This window comes from Eptesicus fuscus, chromosome 21 (genome assembly GCF_027574615.1).
Source record: "Eptesicus fuscus isolate TK198812 chromosome 21, DD_ASM_mEF_20220401, whole genome shotgun sequence".
In the NCBI taxonomy this organism is placed as follows: Eukaryota; Metazoa; Chordata; class Mammalia; order Chiroptera; family Vespertilionidae; genus Eptesicus; species Eptesicus fuscus.
The window spans coordinates 22780830-22798801 of NC_072493.1; the positions used below are offsets into that span (position 1 = coordinate 22780830).

Consider the following 17972-nt stretch of genomic DNA (forward strand, 5'->3'; position numbering starts at 1 on the left):
CCCTGACCGGGAATCGAACCATGACCTCCTAGTTCATAGTTCGATGCTCAACCACTGAGCGACGCCAACCGAGCTAGTGTTCTTAATCTAACAGAACCTGTCCTTTATCTCAGCCATCAGTGAATCGGGCCACTTTGAAATGCACCTGGGTGCTTTCCTTGACTTGACAGGTATTTTTTCTTTCTTTCTTTTTTTTTTTTTGGTAATTGCGATAAGGTTTGATGGAAAAGATATTTCAGTGTCTCTGAGAGTAGGCCTAGAATTGTCTCCTCTTAATCTGTAGAGTGGTTAGCAGTTAGAAGCCATCCTGGCCAGTGGGGGTGTTGGTGACCAGGTGGGATGTGATAGGCTTTGTGACACCCTGAGAATGCTTCCCAGGCATTCCCAGGTTGTGCATGTGGACTCAGGTTGGTTGTCAGCCATTGAGAGACTAGGTCCACGAGAGACCCATTGGGTCAGCCATTGAGAGACTAGGTCCACGAGAGACCCATGCCTAGAGGCTGAGCTCTGTCTTTGTTTGGAAACTATAATACTGGCCTTAATTTGTAACAAGGAAAAACAAAATGCTGCTTAAATTAGATTTTTTAATAAGTATTTGGTGATTCCTGATTAAAAGAAAACAATTATAGCAACTCTTTGCTGAAAGATTATTGGGTTGCCCTAATTGGTTGGGTGGATTGAGAGCAATGGATATGTTAATGTTTAGAAGGTTTTTCTGACATTTGAAGGATTGGCTTTTTGACCATACCACAGTAATAGTCCAAGGTGTCTAATGCCATTTAACACTGTAATGAACCATAAATATGCAGTTAATAATCTGCAGTGTTTGAATTGAATAAAGGTAAAGATTCGTAGTAACATGAGGTGCTGTTGTGACTGCCCAGCAGATAGGCAATGGCCCTAATGTGTGAGAGCAGGGGCCAGGGCTCAAGGGCTGTAGACCCTTCATGACCTTTCCTGGCTTCAAAAGGCAGAATTTAACCAGTTAACTGCCATGCATCCAAAACGGAAACCATCCCCACACGCCACGATTTTGAATTTAATTTAAAAAAATCAATTTGCAATGAATATTATAAAAATAAATATATTACTTGTGGAGAGTGGCTACAGTGTTTGGACAGGTTCAAGCCTTGGACTAATGAGAGGGCATGGTCCTCTCGCGCCAAAGTCACATGCAAAGTCCTAGCTTGGAGGGCAAAGCCCTCCCAGCACAATCATAGCCAAGGCTATAGTTGTAAGCTTGACCTTATGGTCTGAACCTGTGGCTAAGTGATGTAGGCTGTAGGAGGTGCATGTAATTGAGTAGATTCCAGAACATTGTAAACATCTTGACCACGCCCTTACTTTGCCTCATGGAAACTGGCTATAAAATAAAGACTCAGCTTGCAGGCTGTGACGCTGTCTCTCCATCAAGAAGCATCGTCCCACCTAGCCCCAGCTTTATTTGCTTATCTCTTATCTTTTCTAAATCCTTCACCGCCCCCTCTCAGGTTCAGCCATAGCTGTGCCGGCACGTCACAATTACTCACAATCCGGGTGTTGAATATTTTCAGTTGAAAATCTCACGAAAAATGATTTTAAAGTTGGTCTATAGAGGCTATGGCAGGCAAATGGTTAAAAAAATACAATTATTTTGCAGGCTCTCTAATAATTTTTCATTGTTATTCATATTATTTATTATTTTTACTTTCATTTTGACCATTTAAGGTAGAAAATGAGCCATTTAGATCAGATTCAAATCACTCTTTTGGGAAGGTAGTCTTGTTAAAGAACCTTTAGTGATTTTTGGGTAGATTCTGGATTGGTTCTTCTCTGAAATATTCTAGGCATGGCTATGGTGGGTTACAGGAATCTGTGGAAGCTGATACTAGCTCTATGATCTTGGGCCTTTGTCTTTAACCCTATGAAGTAGCAATGGTGATACCCATTTGAAAGATTTCTTTAGAGATTATGTGACACTGTTTATGAAAATAGAGCTCCATGAAAATGTAAAATTTAAAATAATTAGATTTTTTTAAAACTCTAGCATAAAACTCTAGTTTCAGCTGACAGTTGTTAGAGTTCTCACTTTGTTAACATCTTTCTTGGTAATACCTTGGTCAAGGCCTTTCCAGAGAAGTGATGAGATTGAAAAATCTCTTGATGACACACATTTCACCAGGTTTAGATGGATGTAGATATGAGAGTCAAAGTGAGTGAGGCCATGCGGCTGATGAGAATTGTTTCCAAGCACTGACTGACAACCTAGGTGGAATGTGAATGTTACATTTACACTTACTGTGAATCAGGAATTTTGAATTACATTTTAAAAAACAAAATGGTTTCTGAAACTGGCATGTTAGGATAATAAAGGCAGTGTTGTTTATATGAATGGAGGCTTAGATTTAATGGTTAATATTTTTAATTGCACACCTCTACTTAAAATACTGGCTGGTGTGGTTCAGTTGGTTGGATTGTTATCCCCTACACCAAAAGGTTGCGGGTTCGATTTCCTTATCAGGGCACATACCTAGTTTGTGGGATCAATCCCCAATTGGGAAGCGTAGGGGAAGGCAACTAACTGATCAATGGTTCTCTCTCACATTGATGTCCGGACCCCCCCCCCCCCTCCCCACACACACACTTCCCTTCTCTCTAAAACCAATAAACATGTCCTTGGGTGAGGATTACAAACATAAAATAGAAAATTGATCACTTTTTGACGTGCTGAAATGTTGAATTTGCAAGGCATGCAGAAGAGTGATGTGCATAGACTCTCAGTGTCCCTGGAGGCAATACTGGCCAGTGCACTCTGACCAGCCTGTGCTCACTGTAGAGAGGTTTGCACCTCTAATGCTTGACCCTGCATCCCTGTCAACTTAGGGGACTGGAAGTATTATTAGTAACAGAACCACATCCTGCCTGAGCACCAAGGTTGGAGGGGGCAGGGAGTAGGGGAGAGAGTCCAGTCCTTGGTGCTCCTCCTGACAGAGAGTGTCTTGCCATCTGATATTGAAGCAGAGAGAGAAGCTTTCCCTAGGCAGGTCTCTGTACCAGCTTGTATGGTAGGACTAGCCATTCTTCCTGATCCTACCACCATCCCAGGTTACTAATTGGCCATTAGGTGCCTTCCTGGTCAGGGCATATGCAGTTGCCATGGTCTAGGCAGCTGGTTGGGTTGGATTTGTAGGTTGTTAGGAGCATGTATGTCCTAATGCTAATTCATTTGTCTTTTTAACAAAGAAGTTTTTTTATGATTTAAAAATAGGTAACACACACTTTGCTTCATTATTAGAGAGATATGCATAGCTAATTATGCCAGTATAATTTACTGATCTTTTAATATAATGAGTTTTTATTGTATTTTAGGGTTCTGGGGAATATTGTCTACATTCTTTTAAACTGCATACAAAGTACAGAATATTAGATATCAGATAAATTAGATTTCATTAAGTGCATCTTTTTTGTTAATATAAAAGTTGGTAATTGCATTCAAACACTTTTCCCCAGAAGCTCTTGCTCTCCTAGCTCAGCCCTTGTTGATTAATAGAACTTTGGTCCTCTTATTCCAAGATATTTGAATTGCTGGAGAGTTGACATGCGGGGGAAAGGGTTTGGAAAGGCAGGTCAGAGCAGAAGGGGCGCCTGGTCCCCCAAGTGGCTAAGTGCTGTGAGTTCTGGCTGTTGGGACTTTTCTTTCCCTTTAAGAAGTTTCTTAAGGGCCTCTGGCCTCTGTGACCCCAACTGCACAGGGAAGGGAGGCATGCTTGGGACAGAGAAGGGTTTGTGGGCTGTTTGTAATCCCTCATTTGTTATTTATAATATTTCTATTATTTTCCTTTCATTGTTAATTACAGGGGCACTCACGGAGCCAGTGTTTATTTTTTAATACCATCAAATTTTAAAGCTTACTGAAGGGATTTCCTTCATGTTTTATATTTGAAGGTGAAGAGATTTGCTTGTATCCTGACTTAGAATAGATGCTCCATAAGTCCTTTTCTATTAAAAATATTTTTATTGCCGAAACCGGTTTGGCTTAGTGGATAGAGCGTCGGCCTGCAGACTCAAGGGTCCCAGGTTCGATTCCGGTCAAGGGCATGTACCTTGGTTGCGGGCACATCCCCAGTAGGAGGTGTGCAAGAGGCAGCTGATCGATGTTTCTCTCTCATCGATGTTTCTAACTCTCTATCCCTCTCTCTTCCTTTCTGTAGAAAATCAATAAAATATATTTAAAAAATATTTTTATTGATATTTAGAGAGTGAGGAAGGGAGTGGGAGAAAGAAAGAGAAACATTGATGTGAGAGCAGACCATCGGCTGCCTCCCCCATGCCCTCTACCGGGGAATCGAACCTGCAACCTTTTGGTGTACGCGACAGTGCCCAACCAACTGAGCCACACTGGCCAAGGCTCCATAAGTTCTTATTTGTATTTTTGTTAATCCTTACCGAAAGATACGTTCTCCATTGATTTTTTTTTATTTTAAAGAGAGAGTGGAAGGGAGGGAGGGGTGTGTGTGTGTGAGAGAGAGAGGGAGGGAGGGGGGAGAGAGAGAGAGAGAGAGAGAGAGAGAGAGAGAGAGAGAGAGAGAGAGAGAGAGAGACACCTCTCCGTTTCTTCCTTCACAGCTCTGCTTCTTCCTTCCCCACTTTATGTTTAAACTCTGAGTCCCTGCCTTAGGCTGGGTTGAAGCTCCTGTGGGAGCAGCAATAGGAAAAGAGGTAAAGGAGGGGTTCTTTGTAAATCAAATGACACTTTTCTTTGAAAGCTTTTGACTTTGTTGATCTTTTGTTAATGGATAGTTTATTAGAAAAAATAAACCCTGAGGCCTTTGTCCCTATCTGAGGAAGGTAGCAGTCACTGTCTGGATCCTGGGTATTTTTGGAAGGCAGAAAGGCAGAGCTAGAGGGATGATGAGTCGAGGGCAGTGTTTTCCCTCAGTGCCTGGTCTCTGTGGGAGCAAATGCTCAGTTGATGACGGTGTCAGCTTGGCGGGGCATTTTACATTTGATATGTGTGCCTAGATCATTCATTCCCAACACTGTCTCTGTGCATTTTCTTCATCTCCTTGATGGTGGTCAACCTCTGTTTAAAATTTATTTTTGTTCATTTTTTGTTAGTGGAAACCAGAGTTCTAAACATTACATCTTAGTGGCTGACCAGATGCCACCTTTAGAGACAGATGACCTTATGAGAATATCATGTGATGATCGGGTGACTGTACCCACACAATTGGGTTTCATGATATGCCTACCTTTTTAAAAAAAACACATACTTTTATTGATTTCAGAGAGGAAGGGGGAGAGAGATAGAAACATCAATGATGAGAATCATTGATTGGCTGCCTCCTGCATGCCCCTTACTGGGGATCGAGCCCGCAACTCAGGCATATGCCCTTGACAGGAATCGAACTGGGGACCCTTCGGTCTGCAGGTTGATGCTCTACTCATTGAACCAAACCGTCCAGGGCTTGATATGCCTATCTTATGTTAAATTCTGCCCTATAGCAGAATAGTAAACTGTTATAAAGTTAATTTTGGATACCCAGAAGTGGAATCATTGGGTCATCAGGCAGTTCCATTTTTAATGTTTTCCATAGTGGCTGCACCAATCTGCATTCTCAACAGTGCACGAGGGTTCCAATTTCTCTACATCCTTGCCAATACTTTGTTGACTTATTGATGATAGTTATTCTAACAGGTATCAGGTGAGATCTCATTGTGGTTTTATTTTTTTAAAATATATTTTATTGATTTTTACAGAGAGGAAGGGAGAGGGATAGAGAGTTAGAAACATCGATGAGAAAGAAACATCCATCAGCTGCCTCCTGCACACCTCCTACTGGGGATGTGCCCGCAACCAAGGTACATGCATGCCCTTGACCAGAATCGAACCTGGGACCTTTCAGTCCGCAGGCCAAAGCTCTATTTTCACTGAGCCAAACTGGTTAGGGCGATGTTGAGCAACTTTTCATGTCTGTTGGCCATCTGTATGTTCTCTTTGGAGAAGTGTCTATTCAGTCCTCTGCATTCCTCCCAACCCCCCTCCTTTTCTCACCTGAGGATCTTTTTTCCATTGCTTTTCAGAGAGAGAGTGGGAGGGGAGGAAAAGGGAAGGGGGAGGGAGGGAGGGAGGGAGGGAGAGAGAGAGAGAGAGAGAGAGAGAGAGAGAGAGAGAGAGAGAGAGAGAGAGAGAGAGAGAAGTGTGAGATAGATACATTGACTTGTTGCCTTCTGCACAGCTAGGGTCAGGGAGCAAACCTGCAACCCAGGTACATGCCCTTGACCAGGAATTAAACCCGCACCTTTGGTGCACAGGCCGACACTCTAACCACTGAACAACACCATCCAGGGCTGCCCATTTTTAAATTGGATTGTTTGTTTCTTTAGTGTTGATTTGTATGAGGTCGTTACAATTTTGTATATTAACTTCTTATTGAATGTATCATCACTAGTGTACATTAGTGAATATCTTCTTCCATTCAATAGGGTGTCTTTGTTTTGTTGATGGTTTTCTTTGCTGTGCAAAAGCTTTTTAGTTTGATGTAGTCCCATTTGCTTATTTTTCCTTTGGTTTCTTGTGCCCAAAGAGATATATCAGGAAAAAAAAATTGCTAAGAGAAATGTCAGAGTGTATTGCCTATGTTTTCTTCTAGGAGTTTTGTGGTTTCGAGTCTTATAGTTAAGTCTTTAATTGAGTTTAGATGTATGAAAGTGGTCTAGTTTCATTTCTTTGCATGTATCTGTCCAATTTTCTCAACACCATTTATTGAGTATATTGTCTATATCCCATTGTATGTTCTTGACTTCTTTGTCATATATTAATTGCCAATATAGATGTGGGTTTATTTCTGGGCTCTATTCTGTTTCATTGATCTATAGTGTCAAACTATACTATAAGGCTATAGTAATAAAAAAAGACACAGAGATCAGTGTAGTGTGGTACCTCCAACTTTGTTCTTTCTCAAGATTGTTATAGCTATTCTAGATCTTTTGTAATTCTATATAAATTTTTGGATTATTTGCTCTTGTTCTGAAAAAAAAAATGCCATTGGTATCTTGATAGGGATTGCAATGAATCTATAGATTGCTTTAGGAAGTATGGGCATTTTTAAAAAAATATATTTTATTGATTTTTTTACAGAGAGGAAGAGAGAGAGATAGAGAGATAGAAACATCGATGAGAGAGAAACATCAATCAGCTGCCTCCTGCACAACCCCCACTGGGGATGTACCCGCAGCCAAGGTACATGCCCTTGACCAGAATCGAACCTGGGACCCTTCAGTCCGCAGGCTGACGCTCTATCCACTGAGCCAAACTGGTTAGGGCAGAAGTATGGATATTTTAATGATGTTAATTCTTCCTAATCATGAGCGCCATATATGCTTTTGTTTATTTGTATCTTCAGTTTCTTTCTTCAATGTCGTATACTTTTCTGAGTACAGCTCTTTTACCTCCTTGTTTAAATTTATTCCTAGGTATTTTCTGTTGATGCAATTGTAAATGGGATTGTTTTCTTAGTTTCTCCTCTGATAGATAATTCATTCTCTCTATATATAAAAGGCTAAGTGACCGTCCGATTGACCAACTGGCCGGTACATATGACGCGCATTGGCAATTTAAAAATAAATGTTGACTCGCGCATGCGCAATATATATAAAGCTCTTGCTGGCGCCAGTCTAGACAGAGAAGGAATATGCCTACCTGAACCCGTTTTTGGACATGGTCAGTTATATGTTGCCTTCTCTTGATTTCGAAAAAGCATGTGACAAAGTTAAAGTTGTAAATACTTAATCACAAGGGAAATTAGTCAAGCACTCTGAAAGTGTTTTACTCTTACTGTGGTATACCGGGAGATATTAGAATAAGTTTAATCAATTTACCAGTCATTGTTTTTATCAGTGTTTTTATATCATGTCTTTGTTGTTATATTATGTTATTGTTTATTAATTTATATAATTTTCATATGCATTTTACTAATTTTCTTTCATCTCTGACACTTCTATTATAGAGAAAGGGCGAATAGCAATATTAAAATATTTCTTCGAATTCCTGCACCTGGCCACTAAGTTAGTGTATAAAAATGCAACCAATTTCTGTATATTTATTTTGTATTCCACTACTGTACCGAATTTATCATTTCTAGTAGTTTTTTGGTGGGATCTTTACTGTTTTCTATATATAGTATCATGTTATCTGCAAATAATGACAGTTTTACTTCTTTCTTTCCAATTTGGGTGCCTTTTATTTCTTCTTCTTGTCTGATTGTGTTGCTAGGGTTTCCAATACTGTGTTAAATAAGAGTGGTGAAAGTGGACAATCCTGTCTATTATGTTGACAGTTTTGATTGTAAATGGGTCCTGGATTTTGTTGAATGCATTTTCTGCATCTACTGACATGATCATATGATTTTTTAAAATCCTCATCCTAGGATATGTTTATTTAGAGAGAGAGAGAGAGAGAGAGAGAGAGAGAAAGAGAGATAGATAGATAGATATTGGTTGTCTATTGTACATACCCCATATGGGGATAGAATCCACACCCGAGGTGTGTGCCCTGATCGGGAATTGAACCTGCAACCTTTTGGTGTACAAGATGATGCTCCAACCATCTGAGCCACTTGGCTAGGGCTATATTATTTTTATCCTTCATTTTGTTTATATCACATTAATTGATTTTTAGATATTGAACCAATTTTGCATACCAGGAATAAATCTCAGTTAATAATGTGTATGATATTTTTAATGTATTGCTGAATTAGGTTTGCTAATATTTTGTTGAAGATTTTTGCATCTGTGTTCATAAAATATATTGGCTTATAATTTTTTTTCTTTGTAGTGTCTTTGTCTGGTTTTGGAATTAGGATAATGCTGGCCTTGTAAAATGAGCTTGGGAGTCTTCCCACCTCTTGAATTTTTTGGGAATACAGTGGAACATCGTTTCTCAAACTTAATTCGTTCCGGAAGGCTGTTTGGAAACAAATCATTTTTTTCCCCATTAGAAATAATGTAAATTGAATTAGTCCATTCCAGACCCCAAATGATTTTGTTTTAACCTTTCTTATACAGTACATGTTTATTGTACTGTTTAATCTATAGATAAACACTTTAAAAACAGAAAGGACATGAAATGTAAATGAAAATTTAACTAAAAGGAAAGGATACAGTAAAAAAAATAAAAATTAATAAGTATAAGCAGCAACAAAAGCAAAACACAGCACAATCTCCTGAGATTTTAACAGTGTTGAAGTGACTCATATTCTTGCATTCTCTCCTTTGTTTGTCACCTGAGAGATGCTTGACTGATTATACTAGTATTAGCATGATGAAAGGGTTGTCAGGTTGGGAAGGGAATTGTTTGAGATGGGAGATATTTGAGAAACAAGGTTCCACTGTTGTGTGAGAAAGATAGGTGTTAATTTTTCTTTGACTTTTTGGTGAAATTTACCTGTGAAGCCATCTGGTCCAGGACTTTTATTTGTTTGGAGTTCGTTCCCTCCATCACTCCAACCCCTCACCCCTCCCAAGAGATTATTATTGCCTTTTTTTAAAAAAAAACTTTTATTGTTGAGATTATTACAGATGTTCCCCTTGCTTATCCCTATTGCCCCCCTCCACCCAGTTCCTGCCCCATCCCAAGCCTTCACCATAGGGTCTGTGTCCATAGATAATGCATATATGCATATACGTTCTTTAGGTAATCTCTTCCCACCTCCCCTTTCCCTCTGAGGTATGGCAGTCTGTTCCATCTTTCCATGCCTCTGGTTCTATTTTATTTATCAGTTTATTTTGTTCATTAGATTCCTTATTCATTTATTTTGATTTTTATATTCAGTGGTTGATGCATATGTATTTATTGCCATTTTATCATTCATATTTTTTAAAATATATTTTTTAAAAAATATATATTTTATTGATTTTTTACAGAGAGGAAGGGAGAGGGATAGAGAGTTAGAAACATCGATCAGCTGCCTCCTGCACTCCCCCTACCAGGGATGTGCCCACAACCAAGGTACATGCCCCTGACTGGAACCGAACCCGGGACCCTTCAGTCCGCAGGCCGACGCTCTATTCACTGAGCCAAACCAGCCAGGGCTAAAATATACTTCTTTATTTATTTCAGAGAGGAAGGGAGAAGGAAAGAGAGATAGAAACATCAATGATGACAGAGACTCATTGATCGGCTGCCTCCTGCACACCCCCTACTGGGTACTGAGCCCGCAACCCAAGAATGTGTCCTTGGCCAGAATCGAACCTGGGACCCTTCAGTCCGCAGGCTGATGCTCTATCCACTGAGCCAAGCCGGCCAGGGCTATCATTCATATTTTTTTATCTCTTTCTCCTTTCCTCCTCTTCCTTCTTTTCTCTTGCTGCTTTTAAGATTCTCTGTTTGTCTTTTATCCTTGGCATTTTAATTAAGTTGTGTCTTGGTGTGGGCCTCCTTGGGTACCTCTTGTTTAGGACTCTGGGCTTCCTGGACTTGTAAGTCTATTTCTTTCATTAGATAGGGGAAGTTTTCTGTCATTATTTCTTCAAACAGGTTTTAAATATCTTGCTCTTTCTCTTCTCCCTCTGCTACCCCCATAATGCGAATGTTGGTATGCTTGAAGTTAATAGAGGCTCCTTACCTTGTCTTCATATTTTTGGATTCTTTTTTCTTTTTGCTGTTCTGATTGGGTGTTTTTTGCTTCCTCATATTCCAAATAGTTGATTTGATTCTCGGAATCCTCTAATCTACTGTTGAATCCCTGTAAATTCTTTATTTCAGTTAGTATATGCTTAATTTCTTACTGGTCCTTTTTCATGTCTTTGACATTCTAAGATCCTTGAAAGTCTTACTAAGTCCACTGAAGCTCCCATTGATTCCCTTGAAACTCTCATTAAGATCCTTGAGCAACCTTATGACCATTGTTTTGAACTCTGTATCCAGTAGTTTGCTTGCTTCCATTTCATTTAGTTCTTTTTTCTGGAGATTTGTTCTGTTCTTTCATTTGTGACATGTTTCTTTGTCTCTGCATTTTGGCTGCTTCCCTGTGTTTGTTTTTATGTATTAGGTAGAGCTGCTGGAATTGATGGAGTGGCCTCGTGTAGTAGATGTCCTTTAGGGCCCAGTGGCTCAGCCTCCCCATTCACCCGAACTGGGCACTCCTAAGTGTGCCCCGTGTGGGCTGTGTTTAGTCTTATAATTGAACCTTGATTGCTGTTGGCATCACTGGGAGGAATTGACCTCCATGCCAATTGGCTGTGAGTACCAGCTGCAACTACCATGAAAGAGCTGCTGTGTTGGAGATACTCCTATGGAGTAGGACTTGCTTCAGTGCTTACTTTGAGTGTGTTGCTGGTGGATGCGTAAAGTTGCAAGTTGTTATGGTCTGATGCTACCCATTGGGTGCACTGGCTCTGGGGCCTCCTGGGTGGTGCAAAATCAGCTACTGCCTGAGGCCACCTGGCAGGAGCTACAGAGCTATCTGCAGATGACTTCTCCTTGTGTTGGGCATGGAAGTGCCCATGTGAGGCCAAGCTGTCTTTGGCCTCTTATTGATAGTTTTGAGGCCTGCTGAAGCCAGCTGATGCTTGTTTGAGAAATTTTAGGAAAGTCTGAAGCTTCAGCCAGGACAGGGCATTCATAAGGAAAAGCTCCTCCAAATAGTTTGGGTGGGGCTGCAAATTAGATGAGGCAGGGTCTCAGGGAATCACCAGAGCTGAGTGCACAGTGTGGGCCAGGCTGATGGAAACTCAGGTATGGCTGTAAGTCAGCTCTGTGATGGGGGAGGTCTCAGCATAGAAACAGTGACCCATGTGAGCACCTCTGTCTTGGAGAAAGCCACCCTCGATGCCAGACATTCCAGTTCCTCCCTGTATGTCCCTGGATCCATCCCCCTGAGCTAGAGGGAGCAAGTCCGTGTAAGTTGTTTGTGGGCCCTTTATGAGGAATTGCCTGGGTCTCCAGCAGCCTCTGTGTTACTCAACCACAATCCCCACTGGTATTTTACAGCCTGAAGTTAAGAGGACTTCTCTTCCCAGCTCTGGAACCCTGTGCTGGGGGTTTGGTGTGGGCCTGGTACCCCTAGCTCCTCACGAGGGGCCTCCACATCTGAGACATTCCTCCCAATGGAAAAAAACCCCACCACACTTGGGTGTCGGACCAGCCCATTTCATGCCTCCACCCCTCCTTCCAGTCTAAGTATGCTTTCTTCTTTACTTCTCTCGTTGTAGGACTTCCATTCAGCCAACTTTCAGGTGTTTTTGAATGGTGGTGGTTCTGTATTTTACTTGTAATTTTGATGTGATTGTGGGAGGCTGTGAGTACAGGTCTTTACCTACATGGCCATCTTCGTTTTCTAGTTTTTATTGCCTTTGATCCACCATTGGTATTTCACATTATCTCCTGGTCCCAGGGAGTGCCTCCTGGTAACTCCCTGTGCAATACATGGCTGATGGAGAGGGAACAAATATGGAAATGGGGGTCTGGTTTTGCATCAACCACTCAGAACTCCATTGTCCTATCTGGGTCTCAGTTTCCTCACTGGGCCCTTGGGAGGGTCCTGAGGAAATGCAGTCCCTCATGATGCCTAAAATATCTGGGGACTATGGTTTGGCCCTCTTCTGCGGGACTTCCTTCCCAGAAACCCCCTCCACAACTCACACCCTATTCCCCTGAAAAAAGTAAAATGACTTTTGTTTTGTTAAAACTGCTGAATGTTCTGTGGGTACAGAAACCACAAAGTGATCAGAGAAAAGGGTAGGGTGGTGGAAGCAACTGGAAGCCATTTGGGGCCAGTTTCCCTCCGTGCACAGGTGTCATTCCCCCGTCCCCCAGCTTGTCCCAAAGCCTGCTGGGAAATTTGCTACTTGGATGTGCCCTGGCAGGGACTCCCGCACTACATGCATCTGGTCCTGGCCTTCACAGACCCTCAGCTGGAAAACACTTGAACATAAAGAAAAACAGAATGAAAATTTTGAAAGCCCTGAAATTTCAGATGGGGAAATGATGTGGGGTGACACCTACAAGGGGGGCTCAGTAGCCTGCCTGGTAGTAGGAGGGGGTACTCCAGGACCTTCCCTGAACTTGGGCAGTTGCCAGTTGACCCTGGAACCCAGTCAGCCCCTGGGCCTTGTGGGCACTACTTGGGGTTGTATAACTGCCAGCCCAGGCCAATGACCTGCTCAATCTGGTTGTCTCCTTGCATGTAGCCCATCTGCAGAGACATGGAGGAGTTGTCACACTTGTTGGTCACTAGCTTGGTATCATAGATGTGTTGCCCTGGTCCCGGGAGCTGTCATGCTCACCTGCCTGGCACATTTGTTGGTGCCCATTTGCAGGCTGATTGTTGAGTGGTGCATGGATGGCAGGATATGGTTCTTGGAGTTGTACAGATGCCTTCTCATGCCATATGCTATCATGCCTGACTGGCTAGCACTCTTGTTGGTGCTCATTTGGAGCCTGATGACGCACTGGTCTGCCTTCATGGTGGTGTTACTGTAATTCTGCTCCTGCTTCTTTGAGTACTTGATGCCAAAGTTCACGCTACTCTGCAGCCCCTTTGTCTTGGCTTTTCCTGCTAGAGTAGTGGTTCTCAACCTTCCTAATGCCATGACCCTTTAATACAGTTCCTCATGTTGTGGTGACCCCCAACCATAAAATTATTTTCATTGCTACTTCATAACTGTAATTTTGCTGCTGTTATGAATCGTAATATAAATATCTGATATGCAGGATGTCTTAGGCCACCCCTGTGAAAAAGTCGTTCGACCCCCAAAGGGGTCGCGACCCACAGGTTGAGAACCGCTGTTTTAGAGCCAGAAGAGAGACCTGCACCTGTGTCATTTTCCACTCTCAAATAGGTTATTGGCTTCGAACAGGACCACGGACTTTATGCCGTAACTGACCATGGCCTTGATGAAGTTGGAGAGGTTTTCTAGATGTTGCCAGTTTTGCATGGAGCGGTTATATTGGGGAGATAGCCTGGCTGCAGCTTATTCATGAGTAGTATGCACAAGATAAGTCTATCCTTCATACCCTTCTGGAAGTCAGGACTGATAGGCCCATCCATGAGTCCTTTGATCCAGGTGCGGAATTCTGCCTCCTTTTGAGGGTCATATTTGGACAGGTGTCGGTTCTTGACCTTGGCCGAAAGCCAAGGGCCCCTTGTTAAACTGTGTGGAGCTGGTGGCGACGGCGGCATGGATGGCCAGCTGAGTGCCTATTGGGACTTTTTTGGTTACTACTTTGATTTCTTTTATTGTAATTGGTCTGTTTAGATTTTCTGTGTCTTGATTTAGTCTCGGAGGATTGTATATTTCTAGGAGTTTATTCATTTGGCATAGCCTATTTTCTAAAGGCCTCCGACCTGCCATCCTTTCCTTCTCTGTTTTCCAGGGAACTAGCTCCTGATCCTGGCCTTTTCTGCCCAGTCAGATGGCTTACCTACATAGCTGACCTTTTTACACTGTTTTTCCTCTTGTCTGTTTATATGACAGCCTGAGACTTAAGTAAACATGAAAGGCTTGCTGAGTTAGTGGTTTGTTTCATTTATATAATACAGTCTATGTCCTGAGGGCCTAGTCTCCTCTGGCCTTGCCAGAGCTTGCTGCCACAGGAGAAGCTCAGTAAAGCCCTGTGGTGTTGGTCAAAAGGTATTCTAAGGGAGAAAGTATGAGGTGTCTCAGCTGGTAACTCACTCAGCATTGGTTTGGTAACTGACTGTGTACACCAGTATTCTTCAAATAGTGTAACACCCTCAGAGTCCTGCCAGCTGTGGCTGTGGCCTCTTCCCTTTCTTCGTCTGTGGTCACACATATGCCAGTGGCTCCCTGTCCAGGATTGACTTTAGAGAAAGCAGCACTACTGCTTGAATCTGTAGCTGAGGAAGGGCAGCCATGACTTCCCACATAGTTATCGGCATCCTCATTCTTGACCCAATAATTTATTTGAGCCTTTGCTTTTTCAAGTTAAATGGAAGATGGAGTTTTATTGTTTGAACAAAGGAGTTAATTTCTTACTCTACATGTGTTTTCCAGTGGCCCTAACACTGGTGAGCTGGGTGCCTTTGCCCTTGGGGTTAGGACAATGGCCGGTGGAAAACACACCCTGCAGTCTTAGCTCTGCTGGGTTTCCTGAGCTTCATTCTTACTCTCTTTCTTCAAATCTCTGTGACCATATTATATTTTTTATTAGTTTCTGCCATCTGCTCTCTTTAGTTTTCCTCCTCCTTTTTTTAATGTGCTGACCTTTCTTAGGGTTCCCTTCGTTGCCCTTTTCTTTCATGTTCTCCCTTGGGCTGTGGGTTTCAGAGTCTCCCACCTCTCCTCTTTTGCATTTTGCTTCTGCCTCTCTACATAGCACACTGCATTCTCAGTAGCCTGGTGCTAGTGCTGTGAGCTTTGAGAAGGCACTTAGGCCTAGCTTCTTAGAAGAAGTCATCCCTGCAGATGCCACATCTGCTCTCCTGCCCCTGTGCTGCCCTTTTCTGTTTTCTGTGTCCCCCTCTCCCCTAAGACCCTAAGCACCAAGGGCTCATCTGATTTCTTCACTACAGCTGTCCTGTTTCTATGGCTCATGGTGGTGCCTTTGTATCTCATACCCTTCTGAGGGCTGCAGACTTTTGTTTCTCCTGCAGGACTGCTTATAAGTCCAGAAGCACATTGGGTGGTTTTTTATTGGGTCCACCCTCCCCTGTGTGTAGTGTTGGTGAGGCTGTGCTTTAGTGGTATGAAGCGTGTGCCTCTGCCATTATGTCTCGGAGGGTGGGTCCACAGCTGCTTGGCTGAACGGGATGAGCAGCATTCCCACAGCAGGCCGATCCCCGCAGGCCATGCCCCCCACCAGTGCATAAATCCGTGCACCAGGCCTCTGGTCTATTATAAGGTAGTGAAAATTGTTTGAGATAACAGATTCTGGGGGGAAAACTACTCTGAAAATCACTTAGAAATAACCATAGAGAAATATTAAAAGGTTTCCCTCCCCTTTTGCCCCAGCCGCCTCCAGGTTAATCAGTGGATGGTTTGTGCAGGAGAGCATGTGAGAGTGACCGTGGGCTGTAGTCTTGACTGTGATCCTGAGGTAAGGTACAGACAGGAGAGACTAACAGGTGTTTCTTTTTTGAAGTTTGATTTTAGGTTTACTTAAAATAACACACTTCACTTATGATCTGTGGTTACCACCCTATTGCTAATGTGTCCACATTTCCCATTCCAGAGAAAAGAAAGGTCAATCAGAAGTCAGCAAATGTATTTAGATAGTGCCCTCTTATTGGGGAGTATTTTGAAAACCAAATCTCCATCCATGTGGGTACATGAAGTCTTGGATCCTCAGAACAACCCTGTGAGGTTGGAAGAAGAGAGCATGGAATTGGCGTCTGCACTCTTAAAAACACACCTCTCTGGGGCGAAGTCTCTGGTAATGGTCAGTATCTCATGCTCAGAACCTCTCCTGGGAGGGGCATGACCCCAGGGTGGGTTACATTGGCTTTAGAATTGCTTATCGGCATCTTGTAGGACTGCTTTTCATTTTCTTCTCTTTTGCCCAGACCTTTGAAAATATCCTGAATTTTCTGAAGGATACCAGAAGGACAAAACAAAATTTTCTTGCTAGTAATCCTTTAAAATCAAAAGTTTTACATGGGAGCCATAAAAGGTTTCTACATTTTTCAGTGAAGTCAGTGTTTTCCTTGTCTTTGGTTCCCTTCCCACAGTTCCATTTCCTTTAGTTATGGAGGTTGGTAGTGTCAGAGGCTTTTACTCAAGACTCAGTGCTTGGGCAGAGGTGTCTGAAAAGACACCTGACTCCCACACTTGGTCCCTGGCTTCCACACTCAAGCCTCCAGGGGTTGTTGGCAGCCTCTTGCCCAAGAGGTGTGTATGGCATTGTGCTAGACTGTTGACTTCTTTTTTAAAAATATGTACTTTTTTATTGTTGACAGTATTATAGGTATCTCCCAAATCCCTCCTCCCCACTAGCTGCTACCCACCCGCAGGTCTTCACTATCCTATTGTCCTTGTTCTTGGGCTATGCATATAAGTATATAAGTTCTTTGGTTTCTCTCTCCTTGTCCCCCCACCCCCACATTGAGGTCTTTTCTGTGCCTCCATGCTTTGGGTCTTTTTTTGTTGGTCAGTTCATTTAATTCATTAGATTCTACAAATAAGTGAGATCATGTGATGTTTGTCTTTCTCAGATGCACTTTATTTCACTTAGCATAAGAGTCTCCAGGTTCATCCATGCTGTCCCAAAGAGTAGGAGATCCCTCTTTTTTACAGTGGTATAGTATTCCATTATGTCCCACAGCTTTTTAAAAAATATTTTTATTGATTTCAGAGAGAAAGGGAGAGGGAGAGAGAAACATCAATGATGAGAGAGAATCATTGATTGGCTGCTTCCTGCATGCCCCCCACTGGGAATCGAGGCCAAAACCCTGGCATTGCCCTGACCAGGAGTCAGACGGAGACCTCCTGGTTCATAGGTCAACGCTCAACCACTGAGCCACACACACCAGGCCCACAGCTTTTTTTAAAAAAAAATATATATTTTATTGATTTTTTGCAGAGAGGAGGGGCGAGGGATAGAGAGTTAGAAACACCGATGAGAGAGAAACATCGATCACCTGCCTCCTGCACACCCCCTACTGGGGATGTGCCCGCAACCCAGGTACATGCCCTTGACCGGAATCGAACCTGGACCTTTTAGTCCACAGGCCGACGCTCTATCCACTGAGCCAAACCAGCTAGCGCATTCTTTGCTCATTTTTAAATTGGATTATTTGTCTTCCTTTTGTTGAGTTGTGTGAGTACTTTATATATTTGGGATATTAACCCTTTCTCAGATGTATCATTGGCAAATATCTTCTCCCATACAGTCCACCATTTTGATAGTGGACTTCTATGAGGACACTTAAATAAGCTTGTCCCCACCCTGGCCCGTAAGGCTCAGTTGGTTGGGTGTCGTCCCGGGCACTAAGGGGTTACTGGTTCGGTACTTGGTCAGGGAAAATGCCCAA

The 17972-nt window shown here is 42.6% G+C and overlaps 1 protein-coding gene and 1 pseudogene across 3 annotated transcripts in view; one reads left to right on the top strand and one right to left on the bottom strand.

Moving 5' to 3' along the window:
* The window catches only part of ANKRD11 (ankyrin repeat domain containing 11), a 259037-nt gene that overhangs the window by 90558 nt on the left and 150507 nt on the right, over positions 1–17972 (top strand). The gene's annotated exons all lie outside the window — the stretch shown is intronic.
* Positions 12995–14295, bottom strand: LOC103284755 (calponin-2-like; annotated as a pseudogene).